Raw genomic sequence first — 23,700 nt, forward strand, 5'->3', positions numbered from 1 at the left:
TAATGGTGTCCTAAATAACGAACATCGCAAACTTAGGCTTTTAGAGAGGTCCTGGAGAAACGAGCCGTCCACCACCAGCCTCTATCAGCTAAGGAAATTGAGAAGCGCTTACAATTAAAAAATCCACATTGCTAAAGCTGACCATCTCAGGGCGCAATTGGACGGCACCAAAAACAGACCCAAGATGCTATTTGAATTCCTAAAACAACAAGCAAACCACTCTTCCAACCCTGACCAGTCCTCCGTGAACCCACTTCCTAGCGGGGTGGACTTCACAATGCACTTCTCCGAAAAAGCTAGGAAAATTGAACAGGAGCTCCAACCTGTCACTCTCGTGGTGCCGCCTCTAAACCTAACCACATCTCCAGAGGAGCTGGTGGTTTCTTCGGCAGTCTCCTTTTGCCTCGGCTGCTCTCCCAAAAATGACAGCTCTTGGAATTCCTTTATCCTGCCAGATCAACAGAATTACTCCACGAGATGGCATCTCTAAAACCGGCCAATAACTTCAATGATCCACTTCCTGCTAAATTTTTTAAAAACCTCAACTTGGCTATTCTTCCTCTTTGGTCGCGGATTATTCATGAATATCTTCTACAGGGGAACATCCCTGATTGCCTCAAAATCAGGCAAGTCACTCCCAACCCTAAGAAGCCTAACTCGGATTTACCTGATCCCAACAATTTCAAACCAATCACAAACATCATGACATAAGCCAAACTTCTCGAGAAATGCGTCCACAAGCAGCTCTGCAACCATATAGAGAAATTTCAATTACTGGACCTCTATCAATCTGGTTTCAGAGCAGGGCATAGTACCGAAACTGCACTAACGAACATTGTGGATGACGCTCTAAAATCCCTTGATCATAATGTCGCTTGTCTTCTGATCCTTCTGGACCGGTCTTCTGCTTTCGACACCATCAAACATGACACCTTGATTAATCTTCTACAACGGAGGATGGGTTTAACGGGACCCGTCCTAAAGTGGTTTACCTCTTTCTTACACAACCCCACTCAAAGGGTTAAATTCAACCAGTCCCTTGCTCCCAGTTCCCAAGTCAGGATTGGAGTTCCCCAAGGATCCACATTCTCGCCCACACTCTTTAACCTTTTTATGGAGCCACTCACTGTCATTCTAAACCAGTCTAACATTCATTACCAAATGTATGCGGATGACATGCAACTTTACTTGAAGATCTCCTCTCTAGATGACATAAAAAATTTTAATGAGGCTCTTTCGCGAATTCAACAAGGGTTAGCCCAGAACCATCTTTTATTGAATACCCTCAAAACTGAATTCCTGCTGATTCCCCCCCACAATCACTCTGCACCTACCGTGGACTGGCTAAAGCAACTCACAGCCCTTAACTGCACACCACATGTGGTTGAAATCAGTGCCACTATAATCATCTAAACACCCTCAAGAAAATCAAACCTTTCCTTCCGACCGAAGACATATAACCTGCAGTACAATCCCTGGTGATCTCACGTCTTGAATATGGGCTGGTGACCCTTGTGGGGCTGCCTAAAGCAAGCTTGCCCCCCCTCAGAGGCAGTCTCAACGCATCGGCCAGGCTCATCACAGGCTACAAAAAACACTATCACATTACACCGGACCTTGTGCAGCTTCACTGGCTGTCTATTGAAGCAAGATTTGTTTTAAAATAGCTTGCCTCGTGCATAAAGCCTTGCATTATAACACTCCGGCTTATCTGGCGAACAAGCTCGTTCTCTCTGGCTCGACTCGGAACTTAAGAAGTACGTCCTCACTTCTCTTGAAACCTCCCAAATTTAAGATTAAAAGTACGTACAAACGTGCTTTCTCTGGCCTTGCACCTATAATTTGGAACACTCTTCCTACTGAGATTAGAGCCAATCTTTCCACTGCCTATTTCAAGAAACAGGCCAAATTGATTTTTCTGAATAATCATTAACTGCATCATCGTTTCTCTTTTGCATGTAACCTTGTTTACAGTCCTGACATCTTTCCCAATTTAGCGTTCTCCATTTATTTCATGTTTGATGGTTAATTGTTATTTTACCCAAGGGTCCTCACCCTACAGTGTTGTCAATTATTTTACTATGTTGTGTCACGGGCACTCTTGCTTGTTATGCTGAATGTTACATACAGGAAATATTTTACACCAGAGGAGAAATGGATCTAGGGTGGCCCACTAACAGGTCCCTGATCTTGATTGTATACTCCTTGTGGTGTCACTGTGCTGACCTCTATTGTACAGAGCTTATTCATGCTTGCGCCATGTGTACAGCGCTTTGATACCCACAAGGGTCATGTTTGCGCTTTATAAAACTTTCTAATAAATAAATAATAAATAAACACCTGCTCACATTACAACTAGCAAGCTAGATACTGCCTGCTTGTAAATATTGTTACTTTACCTGATCACCATCAAGCGTTATTGTACTTGCCATGATTCTTGAAGCACTCATTGCCAGTGTGGCTAGGTCAAATGCAAATAAATACCTTGGACTCAATCACAACCCCGCATGGACCTTCGCAGCAAAACAGTTCTTGTCAGGCATTACTTAGTTGAGCGTAGAGAGGGGTAGGGGTGACACTAATTGTTCAAACCACTACCAATTCAAGCTATTCTTTCAATGTTTTGGGTATACTTTAACCACCGCTGAGATCATTCTGTTGAAGGCCAGCACTGTCACCTTATGAATGCTTTCACAGAATACACAGAATTCCCACAAGAATGGGACATTATCTTCCTGGGGGATTTCAATGTACACTGTGGAGAAGCGATGATATCAAGGAGCATAAAGATTTCTAAAATTCAATTGTAAATTACAGTTAGAATCTTTCAATTCTTATAATTCCAAAAGCATATGAAGACGGGAGTCTTGAAAGTTCTTGTATTCAGTTATTTTTTTATTTATTTTCGCAGTCAGATGTAAGTATACATGCATCAGCTCAGCCAACGCGTTTCGTCTGATATGGACTTCATCGGGGCTGAGATTACAGTAGTTCCAATATCAATGGAGCGAACCTCCTAATGGAGCGCATCAATCATAAGCAATGGGAGTCCCCCGTAGTGTCCTATCAGTAGCAAGGGATAAATGCCTAGAATCTCCAGTTGAAATATTAGATATTTCAATATAGATGGAACGATCCTTCTTAATGAAAATATAGCAGCTGGGAATCCCCGTAGCGTACAACATTTTTATCTGCTGATAGCAGCGCCTCAGTTCTCTTGATGTTTGTCTTAGACCCTTATCCTCAATATCATCGCTTTTATTGGAAGAGGAACTCATTTTCTCTTATATGTGAATTCTTGGTAGTGGGGTCACGTCAAGTTTGAGCATTTTTCAATATTAGACATCGTGAGGATAAATTTACTGGTGCAGCCTATATTGCCTACACTACACACCTATAACGTCTCTGTACACTGTGGAGACACTCCTCACCAAAGGCTACCAAGTTTTAAGTCCTCCATAAATGTAAACTATTGTCCTGCTCTGCAAGGCTACCACCCGCCACAAAATGACTAATCTAGACCTCGTCCTGTCCAAGCATGGCACTGTGCTCTTAATGAAAAGTAGAGAACATGTTTGACTAATGCAGATCCCTTTCAATATCAGCAGGCCACAAATTAAACCAAAGAAACATTAGAATATGGTCACTAATTATTGCTCATTCTCCATGTGTCCATCTACCACTAATGTGCTGAACACCTCCTCCAAAGCCATACCGACCTTCATCTGTGACACTGGTTAACTCAGGAAATAATCTTGGTGTGCCTGTTGCCATGTTCCCCATCTAAATGGGAAAAGTAACTCACTCCACGCAGTTGAGTGAAAGGAAAGAAAATATATCAATATACCATCAATAGCCCAAAAGCCAAAATGACCAGTATAGTACTTAAAAATCTTAAATCAAAGAAAAGCATACAAAAGCAGCCTGAAGCGGACTAACTAAGAATAGGGTACTGATTTGGACTTGGGGAAAAATGTCCAAGTAAAGTGATTAACTGCAACATCAACCATCACAAACTACCTTTAAACACGTACTGTTTACTGCACATCTATAAAAATGATTCTGAATGTATCTGCATTTCATTCTCACCTCCCTCAGATGCTGCATCAAACACTTAATACAAATAATCCCCAGCCCAGTAGGAATAAAGTGAGAAATAACCATTCAATAAAGACGGCAAACATTTCAGGGACTCTGCTGATCCTGTGCCCTCATGCTTCAAGGAAACAGCCTTTAAAATAATAGAAGATACTATCTTTGTTCCTAACTCATCCCTCATCCAAGCCTATTGCCATTGCCAAACTCTTAAAATGTCATCACACCCATCCTATATTATCAGAGCTGCATGAAGACCAAGTGATAACTACCAATTTATTTCCCCAACCCCACCTGGAACTTCCCATCTTTAGAAAAATCCACAACGGGATGTTACCACCCAGATAGATAAATATGGCTCATGACCTGTGACTGCCCAACTATCCTGGTTTGAACCCAGAGCGCTGCACAGAGATCACATCACTCCAAGTAACAGAGGACATGGACACTGTTGATCACAACATGCTCACCAATATTCTGCAATCACGATTTGCTACTCAGAAGCCAGAAATAATTTAGTTCAAACAGTCTGATCAATTTACTCTATAAGAACAATCCCTTCAACTACTTTTCCACATAGTTTTACGCCACACCCAGGGTGGTTGCTATTGCTGATTCCCGGAGGTACCAAGCTCCATACTGCTCCTGTAAAAGGTAAGTCAGAGCCTGGCTCCAAGTAATAGCAGTCCCCCAGAGAGGAGCCCGGGAGGAAACAGAGGAGTACAGACCGCAAACACAGTTAGTCCAGGGATTGTTTGAAGTACCTGGCAGAGCAGCAGGAGCGGCTGGGGTGCCCGCGCCATGCCCTAAAGCACCCATACCGGCTCCAGCTGCTCGGGGATGTTCTTCCCACTCTACCTTACCCATTGCCTTGGCAGGGATCTGCTCCTCTTGGCCCTGTTGTCTCACCTTCACCCGCCCAGAGATGTAGGGCTCCAGTGTATTCCCGGATACAACAGTCAGGTTTGGGCAATTCTCTTCAAGATCTAGACGTTCTTTACCGGTTTCCAGACTAGGTTGGAGTTAGCTGTTAGCCCAAAAATGTCATTCTTTGGCCAAAGACTGCTGAATCTGAGTTTTGTGGTAATACAAGATGGCGGTCTTCAACACTGAGGTTAGAGTTTCAGTGTTTGCTCCATTCTCTTCTGATTGACGGTTATCGGGCTCGCGCACCTGTAGCGCTTCGCACTTCAACTGTCATTGCAGGAGTGAAGCAGCGTTTTCCCAGCTCTCCGCTCCTAATCTCGTCTGAAATAAATGCGTGCTTTCCGCTCGCATTTACCTGAGGTTTCCAGCCCACCTTGCCTTTGATGTTTGTCGCGGTTTTAGTACCGCCGCCGCAGGAGTTTCGAAGTATTTCCTGAACAGTGAGGGAGCCTCGCGTGTGGGGTTCTCTCAGCTGTTCTTCGTCCTTGAAATTTCACAGGCTGAAAGTATTTTTTGATGCAGCAGTTATGCCAGTATAATTTTCATTTATCAAGTGAAGCCTTTTTTCTTGTATGAAGAGAGCTTTTCTAAAAGACTGTAGAGCATTTATTTTGGAATACTATTGTTGTGGAGTCCAGCAAATCACTACTCCTTATACATACCTTCCAGATTGACAACAGACTTTTACTTTGTGAACCCAGGCTAAGGCTAATTTAGAACGTATGCGCAGTGCTTTTATCTACCTAGACTGAGTGACTAATTGCGCAGAAGACTGAAATATTCTAGCCTCTCCAGCCAATAACACTATGAGAGCAGCGTTCTACTAAATTACAAGTAATTAAAAATATATATATATATATATATATTTCTACTTACCATCTCTAACCGGCACAGTGGAACATATCTTCGCCTAGATAAGAAGATAAAGGAAGACAGTTAGTGGCCTGGAGTGGAGCTAGCACAAAAGAGACATTAAACCAATTACTATTACTAAGAGAGAAGCAAGCTAACAGTGTATTCAGGTATTTTAGGAATAGTGTACTACATCGTAGAGTAATATCCAGATATTAATAGAAAGGAATGTCTGATGTAATTTGTATTTGCCATTACAGGTGTAATGAGACCAAAAAGAAAAGCGCCAGTGTAGACACCACTGTAGCAGTCTCTCTTTCTTCCCATTCCCCCTCCCCACTGCGTGCAGATAGGCATCTAGTGCGCACTGGAGTTGAGTTGGGGAAAAATCATTTGACCGCCAGCTTCGACCCTTCTGCTCCCGTGAAGGCACTAGTCAGGCATTGGGTTTCGACAGATTGAAGTGCCAAAAAACTATTTAAACTTCACCTGAGCAGAATGGCTGAAGGCATAGATGTTAAGGCTTTAGCTTCAGTCTTAGGAGGTTTGCAGAAACAGTTGATTGAAACTCGGGAGGAGGTTAGGAAATCTAGTCAGGAAGCTAGTTTTCTTCGACAAAGGTTTAAGGAATTCTCTGCTGGTACCAGTTCAAGCTCTAGAGAACAGAAATCCTAGCCTTTCTCTCCATCCCCCTCGGCCACAGAGTTAACTACCCAAGTAACCCATGCCATATCCCCTACTATTCCATTGGCTCCACCAGAGAGGTTTCACGGGGACCCCCACAAGGCCCAGATTTTCTTTATGCAATGTTCTTTACGTTTCTTATGTAGGCCTATAATTTTCAAGGAAGACCAATCCAAGGTGACCTTCATACTGTCTTACCTGAGTGGAGATGCTGCTGTCAAGTCCATACCCTTAGTGAACACCAATGATCCCATTCTTTATAATTTGGAGGAGTTTTTGTTGGAATTGATGCGCATTTTTGACCGGAGAGCCTGCTAGACCTGGTACCATTGGCGTGAGTCTCCCTTCCATTTTCTTCTGATTGCCTCCTCTGTTTTTGATATGTTTTGCTGGTTTAGATGCTTTGGGTCCTGTGCCACTGCTATTCAGTACCCCAAGTGCAAGTGCTCCCTGTGTTAAATTGATGTATTAATTAGTGACTCCATGATTAGGTTATTTGATTTACTTGTCAGACCCTAGTACAGTGCACCATGTGTGCCCAGGGCTTGTAAATCAAATGCTGCTGGTGGGCTTGCAGCACTGGTTGTGCCACCCACAGAAGCAGCATGTAAAGTGTGTCTCGGGCCTGCCATTGCAGAGCCTGTGTGCAGTCTCTGACTGCCATGTCGACTTGGCAAGTGCACCCACTTGCCAGTCCCTAAACCTTCCCTTATCTTCATATCAGACACCCCTAAGGTAGGTCCAAGGGCAGGGTGCATTGTAAGTATAAGGTAGGGCATGCCCTGGTGTGTGTGGCATGTCCTAATAGTGAATTACAGCCATTTTCGTTTTTCACTATTGCAAGGCTACCTGTTCTCCATAGGCCTGAATGGGCAGTTTGATTATTACATCCTATAATCCTAACTGACCCAGGGAACATGGTAGAAATTCGAGTTTAGTATGCCTGAACTCAGAATGAGAAAATACATCTTTTAGTAAAGTTGGTTTTAACATTCTGTGTTTGAAAATACCACTTTTAGAAAGTAGATATTTTCTTGCCCAACTGTCCAAGCCTGCCCTGTGAAAGGAAAGGAGTCTTGTCAACAAAGTGCTCCAGGACTGACCAGAACTGGTTTGGACTAGGCAAAGGCCTCTCTGCCTTCAGAGAACAAAGAGAATAGTAGTATAAATATGGGGACCCAGACCCCAAGACTTCAGATCACTTCTGCAACAAGACGAACCTCTGCCAAGGAGAAGAACCAAAGGAAGCTGTAGGAGTTGTACTGCCCCCCTGCCCCCAGTGTGCTGTGTTGCTGGGTTGGCCTACAGTGGTGTCTTCAGTGCCAAGGAGAGGAGAAGGAACTTTCAAAGGATTTTCATCATCTTGCAGAATATGACTCCAAGGGCTTGAACTTGTGCTTGCCTCCTGCTGAAGTCTCAGGGACAAAAGACTTCACCACCAGCTCCCCTCTGAATTTCCTTGCTGGGAATTCTCTCTGCAGAAGCCTGCGTGTCACTGGGAGCTGGAAGCGCCTCAACGAGAAGAAGCGTGTCGCAGTCGCAGCTTTTGTCGTCGCATTGCCGGAGACGCGTGTCGCCGCTGCAAGGGTCGCCGCCGCATCACCAGAGAAGTGTGTCTTCGTCAAAGCTGTTACCCGACGCATCACTGGAGAAGCGTGACGCCGAGGTCGCCGTCGCATCACCGGAGAAGCATGTCGCAGGGCCTGTCGCAGCTCCCAATTTACAGAGTCGCTGCACGGCCGCAGGGCGTGCATGCATCATCTACACATCGTCGCATCAAGGGTGCCATCTTATCGCATCGCACCGGATTGTCGTATCGCATCGAGGCGCCATCTTGATGCATCGCAACCGGGCCGCAGTACGAGAATCTACGCATCACCTCCTCTCCGGTAAGGATCAAGACGCATCCCCTACTCTGCGCAAGACTTGAGGCGGAACGCATCCTCTCCCCCGAAGCAAGGAACCAACGCATCTCCAACGCTGAGAGCCTTTTGTTTATTTTGTGTTATGCATCCAGGTCCTTTCGTGAGCATTTTGTGCATTTACCACCAACTTGAACTAAGTTACTTCTACCATCTTTAAGTCAATTTTGAGTACAGTATTGTGGATTTTTGTAGTTTATGGTCTTGTGTTAAGTCTATAAATAGAATACTTATTTTTATAAAACCTGTGTGGTGTCCATCTGTAGTGTTTTCCCTGTATTAGTGTATGTGTTCACAAATGCTTTACACACTGCCTCTGTGATAAGCCTGTCTGCTCGTGCCAAGCTACCAAGGGGATGAGCAGGGGTTATCCAGTAGTATAATCTCCTTTCCCTGACTTAGAAGCAAGGGTCCCTTTTTGGTCAAAGGTACCTATCTCTGCCAACTAGAGACCACCAGTTCTAACATTGGTGGTCAGCGGTGAGGATTTGGACCTGCATTTGTGACTCATATACAGTAATTGGTGTACACTACTAGTGAGTGCAGACCAAACGCGACCACATACCTTTTTGGGTAGAATTTGTTTCCTTGGACTGTTATTTTTCCTGAGCACTTTCAATTCTTACTGCCATGAGTAGACTAGCATCTGTTGCATCTATGGATCTAGATTTTGAGGAAGAGAGGTTGGAAACCTACACTTTGAAACAGCTCAAGCATCTCTGCAAAAAACTGAAATTTGATACACCAGGCATTCCAAAAAGGATGACTACCAAAAGGCGCTGAGGGCCTGGGTAAAAGCAAGAAATGCCCCTGAGTTGGTGGTGGAGTGAGCTGGGGATGCAGATGGGCAACTGGATAGGCCAGAGTTTCAAGCCAGGGGAGGGGTACCGTCCCCACCTGGCAGTAGCATCTCTTCCAAAGACCTGTCCCCCATGGAGATGGAAGACAGGGAGAGAAATAGGGCACACAAGCTGGAGATGGCTAAGCTTAAGATGGAGGGTCAGAGGGAAATAGAGAACAACAAGTTGTCCTTGGAGAGAGAGAGAATGAGAATGGAGCATGAGAGGATGTTGAGGGAGATCAAGGCAAAGGGCTTAGAGATCGCTCCCTCTGGTGGCAGCGCACCATCTGTGCCTTCAGAAAGCAGAGTGTATATTCCCAAGGATGTCATCAAAGATTTTCACAAGCATGAGGATATTGGGCAATGGTTTTCAGCCTATGAGATAGCAATGTTCGCCCACCAGGTCCCTTAGAAGGATTGGGGAGCTGGATTGTGGGGCCGCTTTGTGAGTGAGTGGAAGGGATACTTTGTTAGACCTGCCCAGTGAGAATAGGATGTCTTATGCCCACATGAAGGAAGCCCTAATGACAAGGTATGGTTTGACCCCAGAACTCTATAGACAGAGGTTCAGGATTTGCAAGAAGTTGGAGGGAACCACTTGGGTGGAATATGTGTCTTTCTGTTGCAGAGCTATGGATGGTTGGGTGAAGGGTAGCAAAGTGGATACTTTTGAAGCGCTCTATGATTTATTTGCATGGGAGAACTTGTCTGCTAATTGTTTTCCAGAGCTATGCCAGCACCTTATTGATAGCAAGTTAACTATCCCTAGGAAGCTTGCTGTGGAGCCGGACCGCTGGGTCAGTACCAGGGTCCACAAGGGTCATGTGGGAGATTCCGCCAAGGGTGGGCAGGGTCCCCAGCAGAAGAGTGGGGGGGCAAGGGTAAACAGAGGGAGTTCCAGAAAGGGCCCCAAAGTAATCCCCAAGGGAACCAATGGAAGGGTTCCCAGCCTCCCCCTGACAAGAAGCAAGCGGCCCGACAGGTAAACCTGTTCAGAGGGGCCCCTACAAGTGCTTTAAGTGTGGTCAAGTGGGCCACCGTTGGTATGATGCACAGTGTCCCATGAAGGATTCCAAAGCACCACCACGTGCACCACCCCGTCAGATGGAGAGTGTAGCCCTGGGAGGGGAGGAGATGGGTGCCCAAGGTGGGTGGGGTCCCGCAGAAATGTCCCTTGTCTCATTAGGAGACAGATGTTCCCTAAGACTCAGCTGCCTGATAACACTAAAAAATACAGCAGTGGGTGACCATCAATGGCCATAGAGTGGAGGCTCTTAGAGACACCGGAGCCAGTGTGACAGCTGTCAGGTGTCACTTGGTGTCTGAACAGTAGGTGGTCCCCAATGCCTTTTACCCAGTTGTTGCCGCTGACAACACAGAGAGCCACTGCAAGGTGGCTCAGGTTCCCTTTGAGTGGAGGGGGGTCGCTGGTATTCTTCAAGTAGCTGTGAGGCCAGCCACGCCTGTGGATTGTCTGTTGGGCAATGATTTGAAAAGCTCCCCTCGGGCCAAGGAGGAGAAGAAGGCTCATTTGGAGATGTTGGGTCTGCCTGAGTGGGCGTGTGTAACCACTCTGTCTATGGCAGCCAGTAAGGGTGTTGAAGAGGTCCTGGAGCCTGAAAGTATGGCCCAGGGACCTGCCTTAAAGATAAGAGGTAGGTGGTGAGGGAAACCAGCTCCCATTGTTCCCACGGTCCAGGAGGAGGCAGACCTTGAGGGGGATGCCCTGGAACCTACAGGGGAACAGGTTGCCGAACTAGGGGACCTGCCTGAGCTGACCCATTGGCAGCAAGGAGGAGGACTCTCTAGGGAGGAATTTTGTGCAGAAAAGAGGAAGTGCCCTTCTCTTGAGGATTTGCGGCGACAGGTCACAAACCAGGCAGCAGGTGATCAGTCTGGATCACTTTGGATGTACTGGGAGAACGACCTCCTGTATAGAGAGCCTAAGGTTGCTCAGCCAGGGTCAGCCTAAGTGCTGGTGATACCCCAGCGCTTCAGAGCCTTCCTACTGGGGTTGGCTCATGATGTACCTTTAGCTGGACATCTGGCGCAGGACAAAACCTTTGAAAGGCTTGTCACCCACTTTTATTGGCCCCAGATACAGACGAGTTCAGACACTCATTGTAGGACATGTCAAACTTGCAAGGCAAGTGGTAAAAGTGGGAGGAAGCAAAAGGCCCCTCTCCAACCTTTCCCTGTAGTCAGTACCCCCTTTGAACGGGTGGGCATGGACATTGTGGGGCCAGTGGATCCCAAGATAGCCATGGGCAAAAGGTTTATCCTGGTCTTGGTGGACCATGCTGTAGTTGTTGTAGTTTAAATTTATTGTGCAGTTAATTAAAACCTTTACAATTATACATTTTTTCCATATACTTAAAATTGATCGATGTTAAAACACACTAAAATAGGTAAATCTCAATAAAGGGAGAGCCTAAAAGTAGCATTAGGTTACAAAATGCAATGACGGGCAGCTAGGGGAGTAGAGAAGGGAGGTACAGGGTGCGAAGTTGAGGGTTATGCTTGGCCAGCGAGAGTGAGATATTTGAGGGGCTTTCCACCTAATATTAGCATTTTAGGTACATAGCGTATTAATCTTTAACGTTTACTAAGATGACAGTTCTGCAGCAGCTATACGGTCCTTTAAAGCACTGAGTCTGCTAGTCCTGATGTAACTGAATTTCCTGTTTAAACCGGCAGTACAAGCATTAACCTGTGTAAGGTGAATCAAAGACCCGCAAGCAGCTCTGCAGTATTTCAATCTGTAACCTGGAGTTCTGCCTTTTTCATGGTTGTTTCTGCAACAGATAGAAATTTTACCAGCCAACAGCTTAATTGGACATCCTCGCCGGAAAAGGATGCTTTTACTGCTTGTCTGCAGGTTCGAATGGCTTTCATGTTAAAGATGGGTCTTAACAGAGTTCGTCGAGCCGGTTTTAGGGCCATGCAGATGGTCAGTAGGTGCACTATATCCTCGTCCCCTTCACCGCAGAGGCGGCAAATTGCGGGCAACGGAGGGCGTAGCCATGGTGGCATATGATATGCAGATGGTAATATGCCTAAGCGAAGTTTCAAGAATTTCTCTTTTGTCACTCTTGAGAAGCTAGCCAGGAGGTATGCTTGAGGTGAGGCCATTTGGTAGGTCTGTAGGGTGAACCAGCCGTGGGAGCGTTCTGACAAGGCAGCTTTGTCCTGTATGAGTGACTCTTTTTTTATCACTTTGTTTACCATTCTATTAAAGCTAGCAGTCGTTGTTGGTAGCTCCCAGAGTTCCAGCAGGCCCAATTGGCTTAGTGAGTTGTTCAGATAGTGTCGGGCTGGGCATGTCCCCTTGTTCTTCAGTTCTTTCCACAGGTACATATTTAATGAGTCAGGCGGACCTCTTTTGATTTTAAACCAGCTTTTAATGAATGACCCTCTGCGAGCGAGCTCTTGCCTTTGAAACCCGAACTCCAGCCTTAGTTCTGCGGGGGAAGTATACCTTGGAAGCCCAAAGATCAATCGAATTGCTTTTGTTATTGTGTGGTCCAGTGTGTCGGCGGCTCTCCCTCTCATGGCTTCGCTTCCATAAGTTATCGACAGTCGCAGTTTAGCCTGGATCACTCTAATTAGGGGAAGGAGGTTTGGTCCAGAGATGTTATTTTTAAGGTTTCTTAGCGCCACAGCGATCATTGATCCCCTTTTTTTTATGGCCTCAGTTTGCGCTGTGTACTTTCCTTTATCGTCAATCATAATTTCCAGGTACTTGTAGCTTTGAACTGCCTCCAATTTCCGTGACGTCAGATACCATTGTGGTGGTTTCTTTTTTTTGCGCCAGTTCACACAGAGTGTTTTTGTATTTTCTCTGTTGATTCTGAGTTTATTCCCCTCGGAGAACTGAGATGTTAAGTCGAGCAGGCGCTGTAAGCCCACCGGTGTCTGACTTATTAGTACCAAATCATCTGCATAAAGTAAATTAGAGAGCTGGAGACCACCTATCTTTGGTGCATGCGAGTTGTTTCTGTTTAGGGTGGTTGAAAGCTCTGCCATAAAAAGATTGAAGAGTAATGGGGCAACTACGCAGCCTTGCTTTAATCCGGTGGTTGTTGGGATCCTTTTTGATAGATGATCTCCTCTGCCCAATTTGACTTGCACCCAGGTGTTACTATGTAGGAGAACTAGCAGTTTTAGAAGTAATGATGGAATATTCATTTTTTCCAGTTTTTGCCAAAGTAGGTTCCTATTTATATGGTCAAATGCGGTGCTGTAATCAATGAAGCATAGATATAGGGGCTGTTTTTTGGCAAGTGCGACGTCTATCACTAATGAGAGGGTCATGATGTTCGTGGTGGTGCCCATGTTCTTGCAAAAGCCTGTTTGATTTAGCGGGACTGCAGATGTTTCCGCCGCCCAAGTTGTTAGTTCTTGTAGGAGCAGTCCTGCATAATATTTTGCTTCGTTATCAAGCAAAGCTACCAACCTCTAATTTTTTGGATTGTCCCGATTGCCGTTTTTGTATATGGGGAGATTATCAAGACCCTCCATGAAGATGGTATCGTAGCAGTTCGCAAGATTGATTCGAACGTTGGTTTTAATATGGATGCCCAATATTCTGGATCTTGTTTGTATAATATGGGCGGAATCCCGTTTGGGCCTGGGGCTCCCTCGCGCCTCCCTTTTGAGATTCTTTTACAGATGTGTTTATACGTAATTTTGAAAGGTTGTACTGGAGTTGGATTGATGGGCAGTTGAGATGTTAAAGGTTCGCTTCCAAGTGAGGGAGCATCGGTGTAGAGTTCATTTTCCAGATCTTTGTTGAAGTGAGTGTGTAAGAAGGTTGACCAAGCCTCCTCAGTGACATGTGAGTTCATACCTGTGTTAGATGAGCTGTCAAGTGTGTTGACCTTTAACCAGTATTGAGCGCTGTTATTGTTTTTGATATCGTGCAGGAGTTTTGCCCAGAAAGCCCCTTCAGCATCTTTTTTTAGGCACCATAATAGCTTCCTTCGTTTGGCTTTCAGAGCCCTCAGTTCTTCTAGGGTCGTATGGTCCAGATGATCTTTCTTTAGTCTCCGAAGTGTGTGGTTTATCAGTGTTCTAAGGTTTTTAAGTTGCGCGTTGTTTTCAATATGAAGGAATGGACGTTTCGGTTGGGCAAGGCCTGGACTTTTCTTTAAGTTTGAATCCTTTTTTTTACCGTATTTGTCTCCTAGTTTTCTTGTAAACATCTCCCAACTTATTAGGCTGTCAGAGTCTGCAAGTTGTGCCTCTTCCATCAGTATTTTGCGAGGGTGAGAAACCCTTCAGGATCGTCTATTCTGCATTTTATTCTTTTTTCCGTGGCTGTGAATTCTAAGTTGTGGGCATTCGCTGACAAGGTGTGTTATAAAGGTTGAGCAAATAGTGATTTCCTGTGGTAAGTGATCGCTATAGTCGGAGGTTTCAATGTGGTAATCGATTGTTTTTTAAAACATGCAGTTAGTAACAAATGTGTAGTCTATTGTAGTGCTTGTTATTGTATTATGGAATGTTGCGGTCTGTGGGCGGTCTCCTGGGAATCTTCCATTTAATGATCTAAATCCCAGCTGTTTCAGGATTGCTAGAAGCTTCTGAGGTGTTTTCGATGTTGTTGTGTGGCTCCCGACTGCGTTATTATCATTTATTATAGCGGACCATGCAAAGGGGTCATCCCCCATGTCTGTTTCTTCAGGTGTTCTCCTAAGCATATTTGCATTAAAGTCCCCTGTAATAATCAATGTATTGGTCTGCTGTTCCGTTAAAATAATTTCCAGCTTTTCCTTCAGCTGCAGGATCCCTTTAAGTCCGCCGCGTGGGTGTAGGTAAAGGTTTATAAGAATTACCGGCTCATTTTTTTCCTCCCCTTGCAGAGTTAATCTGAGTACTTGCATGGCGTTAGGAAGAGTTAAGTTGTACGATGTTGACTCCAGGGCGTAGATCCTTTTTATGGAACAGTATGTAACCAGACCTCCCTTGCTGTGTCCGAATTTTGCACTTTTTGTTGCAGGTAAGGAGACCAAATTGAATCCATTAAGGGCTGGCGGAACTTCACACCAGGTTTCCTGGAGCGAGATTATGTCAAAGCCATCTAGGTAAAGTTGCAATTTCCGGTCGAAGATCTTCTCTCCAACCCTGTTAATGTTCCACAAACAGATTTTGAGGGTATTATTTTTTATTTCAGCGTTGGGTACGCAGAGTTTCAAATGTCACGGGTTTTGATTTTTTGTGTTTGTGGTGTTTATGGTCCTCGATAGCCAGGACCACTCTTGTGGGGGTGTGGTTTTTACTACGTTGGGTGTAAGGTAACGCTGATTTCTTGTTTCAATACACTTTGGGCTTTCACTGCGGGCTCCGCGTAGCACTGAGTAAGATTTGTTGCTCAGTTGAGACCCCCCGGGGCATGTTTGATTTGACAGGATGTTAATTAGTGGTTCCGGATATCTTGGTTTAGAGTAGGGCCGAAGCTTGATGCCCCAGGTACTAAATTTAGCATGTTCTTTTAAAATTTTGTCTGCTACCGTAGATGAAACCCAGTCCGTTTTAGTTACTTCCACCCCCGAATGCTCCGAGGACTCCACAAATTCTATTGATTCCAGGTCCTCGGATCTTAGGGTCTCCAGGCTGTTAATCGAGTGTATTAGACGTAAAATGTTTCCTCTGTTGAGCGTATCTATCCGTCCCCTGGATTTATATTCGGGGGGGAACATAATTGTTGTGCGATTCAATTGGTCAGTTTGATCTATAGATGGTTCTTGGATGATTTTGAGTGTATCCATTAACTGAGGATGTTCTCTTGGGATGGCGTCGGTTGTGCCCTCTTCAGCATAGCCTCTTTTTCCAGGAGGGTAGGTCTTTTGAGCTTCTCCCTCGTTTATAGGTATTCTAGGGGAGTTACTTCCCTGCGCTCCTGTCCCCTCTTCCAAGTGTTCTAGGGGTTCCTGGTGACGCTCTATCGCCTCGCTCACTTGTGCTGATATGTCTAAGGGATCTATACTTAGGCCTTTCCCTGAGTCTAGGACCATGCTACCCGGTACCCGGAAGCCATCCCGCTCAGGACAGTGACGGCCCAGTGGTGGGACGTGCTCTGATGGGGATTTTCTCCTGTGTGGGGTTCCCCAGAGAGCTGATGTCTGACCGAGGTACAAACTTCATTTCCAATTATATGAAGTCCCTGTGGCAGGAGTGCGGTGTGACCTATAAGTTCACCACTCCTTACCACCCCCAAGGTAATGGACTGGTTGTGTGATTCAACCGGACCCTCAAAGGCATGATTATGGGTCTTGAAGAACCAATGAGGCGTAAGTGGGACGTCCTCTTGCCATGCCTGCTTTTTGCTTACAGTGAGGTGCCACAGACGTCCCTAGGGTTCAGCCCCTTTGAACTGCTGTATGGACACCCGATAAGAGGACCTTTGAGTCTGGTCAAGGAAGGCTGGGAGCAATCTCCCAGGAAGCCTCCCCAGGATGTATACAGATACATGCTGGCCTTCAGGAACCAGACTCGGTGATTCAGACAGCTCGCTCAGGCGAATCTGGAAGCCAGCCAGGAGGAAATGAAGCGTTGGTACGATCAGAATGCTACTCTGATTGAGGTTCAACCTGGACAAAAAGTTTGGGTCCTGGCCCCTGTAGAGCCTTGTGCGCTCCAGAACAGGTGGACCGGACAATTTGAGGTGGTGGAGAGCAAAAGTAATGTCACCTATCTGGTGAACTTGCGGTCTCCAAGGAATCCTTTGCGGGTCCTGCATGTTAACCGCCTGAAGCTCCACTTAGAAAGGTCCGAAGTGGGAATGCTCCTAGCGACAGATGATGGAATGGAGGAGGAAACCGAGCCTCTTCCTGACATCCTGTCTGCATCAGAGAAAGATGGGTCAGTGGATGGTGTCAGCCTCTCTGCCACACCGACTCCTGATCAGTAGCTAGATTGTCGCCAACTGTTGGGGCAATTCTCTGAATTGTTTTCCCTGGTTCCTGGTGTCACTGAGTGGTGCGCCCATGATGTGGACACTGGGGACAGTCCTCCTGTGAAGCACAGGGCTTACAGAGTTGCGGACAAGGTCAGAGCTTCCATCAAGGAGGAAGTCTCCAAGATGTTTGCCTTAGGGGTGATTGAGTCCTCTAACAGTCCTTGGGCCAGCCCAGTGGTCTTGGTCCCAAAGGCTGCCGCGCCTGGTGCCACACCCGAACTCCGGTTCTGTGTGGACTACCCAGGACGCAATTCAGTCACCAGGATTGACGCGCACCCCATCCCCAGAGCTGATGAGCTCACTGATCAGTTAGGGGCTGCACGGTACCTCAGCACGTTTGATTTGACGTCTGGGTACTGGCAGATCGCCTTAACTGATGGGGCCAAAGAGAGGTCAGCATTCTCCACACCAAATGGGCACTACCAATTCCGGGTTATGCCCTTTGGGATGAAGAATGCCCCTGCCACCTTTCAGAGGTTGGTCAACCAGGTGTTGGCTGGACTGGAGGATTTCAGTGCCGTCTACCTGGATGACATTGCAGTGTTCAGCGCCAGTTAGGAAGAACATCTGCGCCACCTCTGGGAAGTGTTGATGGCACTGCGAAAGGCAAGCCTCACAATCAAGGCGAGTAAGTGCCAGATCGGGCAGGGTTCCGTGATGTACTTGGGGCACCAGTTAGGGAGCGGCCAGATGGCGCCCCTGCAACCCAAGATTGATACCATCCTGACAAGGGAACCCCCAAAGACTCAAACACAGGTGAGAGCCTTTTTAGGACTCACAGAGTACTACAGGAGGTTTGTCAAGGGGTATGGCAACATTGTTGCACCCTTGACTGAGCTGATTCCAGGAAGCAGCCCAAGAAAGTGAACTGGACTGACACCTGTCAGAAGGCTTTTGACGCCCTGAAGACTACCATGTGTACAGCACCCGTGCTTCACGCACCCAACTTCTCTAAAGAATTCATTGTTCAAACAGACGCTTCAGAGCATGGTGTGGGGGCTGTTCTATCACAGATTAATGATGAGGGCCTTGACCAACCTGTAGCCTTCATCAGTAGGAGGTTACTTCCACGGGAACAGAGGTGGAGTGCAATTGAGCGTTAGGCATTTGCTGTGGTATGGGCATTGAAAAAGTTGAGACCATACCTGTTTGGGACACACGTCCGGGTTCAGACAGACCACAGGCCCCTCAGATGGTTAATGCAGATGAGGGGTAAGAACCCAAAGTTGTTGAGGTGGTCCATTTCCCTACAGGAGATGAACTTTACGGTGGAACACCGTCCTGGTACAGAACACGCCAATGCTGATGGTCTGTCCAGATTTTTCCGCCTTAGTGATGAGAACTCCCAAGGGAAGGGTAGTTCTCCCCACATTTCAGCTGGAGGGGACACGTGTTAGACCTGGTACCATTGGTATGAGTCTCCCATTTACAGCCATTTTCGTTTTTCACTATTGCAAGGCTACCTGTTCCCCATAGGCCAGAATGGGCAGTTTGATTATTACATCCTATAATCCTAACTGACCCAGGGAACATGGTAGAAATTCGAGTTTAGTATGCCTGAACTCAGAATGAGAAAATACATCTTTTAGTAAAGTTGGTTTTAACATTCTGTGTTTGAAAATACTACTTTTAGAAACTAGGTATTTTCTTGCCCAACTGTCCAAGCCTGACTCTGCTAGGTTGTGTATTATGTGTCTGGAGTTTGAGTGACAGGGGCTGGGGGATTCCAGGAGACAGGGTGAGTCAGCACAGGGCTGACTAGAGAGATCTTCATGTAGATGGGCGGGAGGAGCAGCACCTGGGACCTGAATAGGGCTGTGTCTTCCCTCCACAATGCTGGCTCCACCTCCTGTGGTGCGTCTGATGTCCCTGGCCTACACTGTGAAAGGAAAGAACGAGTATTGTCAACAAAGTGCTCCAGGACGGACCAGAACTGAATTGGACTAGGCAAAGGCCTCTCTGCCTTCAGAGAACAAAGAGAATAGTAGTATAAATATGGGGACCCAGACCCCAAGACTTCAGATCACTTCTGCAACAACAAGACGAACCTCTGCCAAGGAGAAGAGCCAAAGGAAGCTGTAGGAGTTGTACTGCCCCCCTGCCCCCAGTGTGCTGTGTTGCTGGGTTGGCCTACAGTGGTGTCTTCAGTGCCAAGGAGAGGAGAAGGAACTTTCAAAGGACTTTCATCATCTTGCAGAATATGACTCCAAGGGCTTGAACTTGTGCTTGCCTCCTGCTGAAGTCTCAGGGACAAAAGACTTCACCACCAGCTCCCCTCTGAATTTCCTTGCTGGGAAATCTCTCTGCAGAAGCCTGCGTGTCGCTGGGAGCTGGAAGCACCTCAACGAGAAGAAGCGTGTCGCAGTCGCAGCTTTTGTCGTCGCATTGCCGGAGAACCGTGTCGCCGCTGCAAGGGTCGCCGCTGCATCACCAAAGAAGTGTGTCTTCGTCAAAGCTGTTACCCGACGCATCACTGGAGAAGCGTGACGCCGCCGCCGAGGTCGCCGTCGCATCACCGGAGGAGCGTGTCGCAGGGCCTGTCGCAGCTCCCAATTTACAGAGTCGCCGCACGGCCACCGGGCATGCATGCATCGTCTACACATCGTCGCAATCTTATCGCATCGCACCGGATTGTCGCATCGCATCGAGGCGCCATCTTGCCGCATCGCAACCGGGCCGCAGTACGAGAATCTACGCATCACCGCCTCTTCTGTAAGGATCAAGACGCATCCCCTACTCTGCGCAAGCATTAAGGCGTTACGCATCCTCTTCCCCAAAGCAAGGAACCGACGCATCTCCAACGCTGCAAGCCTTTTGTTTATTTTGTGTTACGCATCCAGGTACTTTTGTGAGAACTTTGTCGCATTTACCACCAACTTGAACTAAGCTACTTCTACCATCTTTAAGTCAATTTTGAGTACAATATTGTGGATTTTTGTCGTTTGTGGTCTTGTGTTAAGTCTATATAAAGAATACTTATTTTTATAAAACCTGTGTGGTGTCCATCTTTAGTGATTTCACTGTATTACTGTATGTGTTCACAAATGCTTTACACACTGCCTCGGAGATAAGCCTGTCTGCTCGTGCCAAGCTACCAAGGGGGTGAGCAGGGGTTATCCAGTAGTGTAATCCCCTTTCCCTGACTTAGAAGCAAGGGTCCCTATTTGGTCAAAGGTACCTGCCTCTGCCAACTAGAGACCCACAGTTCTAACAGAGCCATTTCGCAAACCACAGATAATGAACTGTTAGATTTAAAACAGGAAAATCGTGAATTGGTAGCCTACCTGGCTCACTTTAACAAATTGATAGTGGAAACTAACTAGCCTGAGGCAAAGAGAGCATCAATTGTTTACAGAGGACTGAAAGATGAGCTAAAGGATGGGTTAGCGCAAATTCCCATGAGACCAACTGAGTTATCTGAATTAATAGATCTGGTTCTTCAAATCGATCAAAGACAATTTGAGAGAAGAACTGAGCGTCGTAAGGAAATAAGACATATACCACCCCGATTTGATAGGTCAAGGCCTGAAGCGTCTAAGTCCAGTGAGGTGGGGTCAGGAGAAGAACCTATGCAAATTGGGTCGGTTCGGGACCCTTTAACTAAAGAAAAAAGAGAAAAAAGAAAAAGTGGCAAACTTTGTATGTATTTATTTTAAAGAGTTTTATATAGCGCAAACTTGACCCAAATCGGGTATCGGAGCGCTTTACATAGCACCAGTTGCATTACATGAGGACACATTCATTTTTGTTACGCACGGGGAGATTAAGTGATTTGCCCAGAACCACAGGATGTTCAGCGTCATTGCCGAGACTCGAACCCAGTTCCCCAGATTCAAGGTCAACCGGCCTAGCCGTTAGGCCAACTCCTCTCCCAATTGTGGAATTGTATTGTGGAAGTGCAGGTCATTTTATAAAAGAATGTCCTAAGAAGCCCAAGAATAACCCATGGGTAAAAGACAGGCTCCACCAGTAGCATAGAGTTACCCTGGTGGGAGCTGCAGAAGAGAACTCAAATGCTCAGTCCTTAGCGAATACATTGCAATCTGCCGCCCCTCATTTAATAATTTCCAGTCAAATAAGATTTCGAGATGTGGAGGTGGATGAAGTGTCTGTAATGGTGGATTCCGGGACCACCGGAAATTTTTGTGACATTAAATTTGCAAAGACCCTCGGAATTAATTTTGCCAAGAAAGAGAAGTCGGAGCCAGTTCGTGCTGTGGATGGTACCAATGTATCCTCCGGCCCAATCATCCATGACACTGAGGAGGTCACTTTGATCGGGCCTGGTAGACATCGTAGCAAATTAAGGTTCAGTCTCATTGATGCTCTTCAATTTCAATTGATCTTGGGTTTACCATGGTTGACTGAACACAACCCCAAGATAGATTGGGCTAAAAGAACCGTCAAATTGAATTCAGAGTATTGTCAGAAACAATGTTTTGACGCCAGAGACGCAGAGTCACAGTCATCTCCATCTCCATCTATCCTCTTGGCTAATCAGGCATGAATGATTTGTGCAGTTGACATTCAGAGCGTCCCAGAGGAGTACCAAGATCTGTTGTCAGTTTTTGATGAGAAAGAGGCTGAGAAACTACACCCACATCGAGAATATGATTGCAAGATAGAGCTTGAACCTGGGGCGTCCTTGCCCTGCAGTCGTATCTATGTTCTTTCAGAAACTGAGAACAAGCATTTAAGAGATTGCTTGGATCGATACTTGGCCAACAGTTTCATTCGGCCATCACAGTCTCCTGTCTCTTCTCCATTGTTTTTTATTCCTAAAAAAGATGGAAAATTGAGATCTTGCATTGACTACCGAGCCCTGAACCTGGTCACAAAAAAGAATCGTTCCCCTTTACCTTTGATTTCGGAGCTTTTGGACCAAGTCAAAGAAGCCCATATCTATACAAAATTGGATTTAAAGGGGGCCTGCCATCTGGTTCGTATGGCTGAGGGCCATGAGTGGAAGACAGCGTTTTGAACCCGATTTGGTCTGTTCGAATACCAAGTCATGCCATTTGGCGTGTGTAATGCCCCTCCTGCTTTTCAAAACTTCGTAAATTACATTCTACGCGAGTTTTGGATCGTTTTGCTGTCGTTTACATCAATGACATCCTTATCTTCTCTTCCAATTTGGAAGAACACATCCAGCATGTTCGAGCAATTTTAGAACGTCTGTTAGAAAATCAATTGTTCGTAAAACTGGAGAAATGTGTTTTTCATTCCAGTCAAGTGGAGTTTTTGGGTTTCATACTCTCTCCCGAAGGAGTGGCGATGGGTGACTCTAAAGTAAGAGCAATTAAGGATTGGCCTGCTCCCCGTTCAGTCAAGGAGATACAAAGTTTCTTAGGTTTTGCAAACTTTTACAGGCGATTCATTCCAAACTTCTTCAAGAAGGTTTGCTCCATTACTCGTTTGCTCAAGAAGAAGGCAAGGTTTGTTTGGAACGCAGAAACGGAGAGAGCCTTTCAGCAATTAAAGGAAACTTTCATTACTGCGCCAATTCGGCTCATCCAAATCCTGCAGAACCTTTTTATGTAGAGGCTGATGCTTCCAACCTAGCCATCGGTGGAATCCTATCCCAAAGACATAAAGAGACGGGCCAGCTTCATCCACTGGCCTTTCGCTCTCGTAAGTTAAGAGCTGCGGAAATCAATTACTCCATTGCTGACAAAGAGTAGTTAGCGGTAAAGGATGTGTTCCAAGAATGGAGGCATTACTTGTTGGGAGCTAGACATGAAATTACAGTGTTTACAGATCATCGAAATTTACAATTCCTCAAATCAGCGAGAACCCTCACACCTCGACAACTCCGATGGTCTCTCTTTTTTGCAGACTATGACTTTGTTCTTACTTGTAAGCCTGGACCAATTAATGGAAAGGCCGATGCTTCATCCCAGTTGCATAGTGGAGAAGAAAAAGAAATTCCAAAACAAGGTCATATAATTCCTGAGTAGAAGATTGTAGGAACAATTTTGTACTCTGAGCTTGAGGATAAGAGCAAGCATCTCACAAGCAGATATCCAGAGTTGGGTTTTGGAAGGACCTGAGAGAGAGATTAAGGAAGGGAAGCCTTACTTTCAAGGGAAGCTGTATGTATCAGACAACAACTTACAGAATGAAGTCACCCAATTGTTTCATGACAATCCATTAGCTGGTCATAAGGGAGTTAAGAAGTCCTTAGAACTTTTGAAGCGATCATTTTGGTGGCCAGGCATGGAATCTCAGGTGAGACAGTATGTGGCGTCTTGTGAACAGTGCATTAAGGAGAAGGTTAGTTGACAGGCACCACAGGGACTTCTTATGCCCCTACCTGTAGCCCCATATCCTGGGCAAACAATCTCTATGGATTTTATAGTAGACCTGCTGTCCAGTCAAGGTTATTCCACTATTTGGGTGGTGGTGGATCACTTTACCAA

General features: G+C 46.1%; 1 long non-coding RNA gene across 2 annotated transcripts in view; it reads right to left on the reverse strand.

Moving 5' to 3' along the window:
• LOC146856506 (uncharacterized) overlaps positions 1-23,700 on the reverse strand; it is a 272,731-nt gene that overhangs the window by 236,035 nt on the left and 12,996 nt on the right. For both annotated transcript variants that reach the window (XR_014980959.1, XR_014980958.1), the window contains exon 5: positions 5,899-5,932. This is a non-coding gene — a long non-coding RNA (uncharacterized LOC146856506). The remainder of the gene's footprint in view (positions 1-5,898; positions 5,933-23,700) is intronic.

Source organism: Triturus cristatus, chromosome 4_1 (genome assembly GCF_964204655.1).
Source record: "Triturus cristatus chromosome 4_1, aTriCri1.1, whole genome shotgun sequence".
Lineage (NCBI taxonomy): Eukaryota > Metazoa > Chordata > Amphibia > Caudata > Salamandridae > Triturus > Triturus cristatus.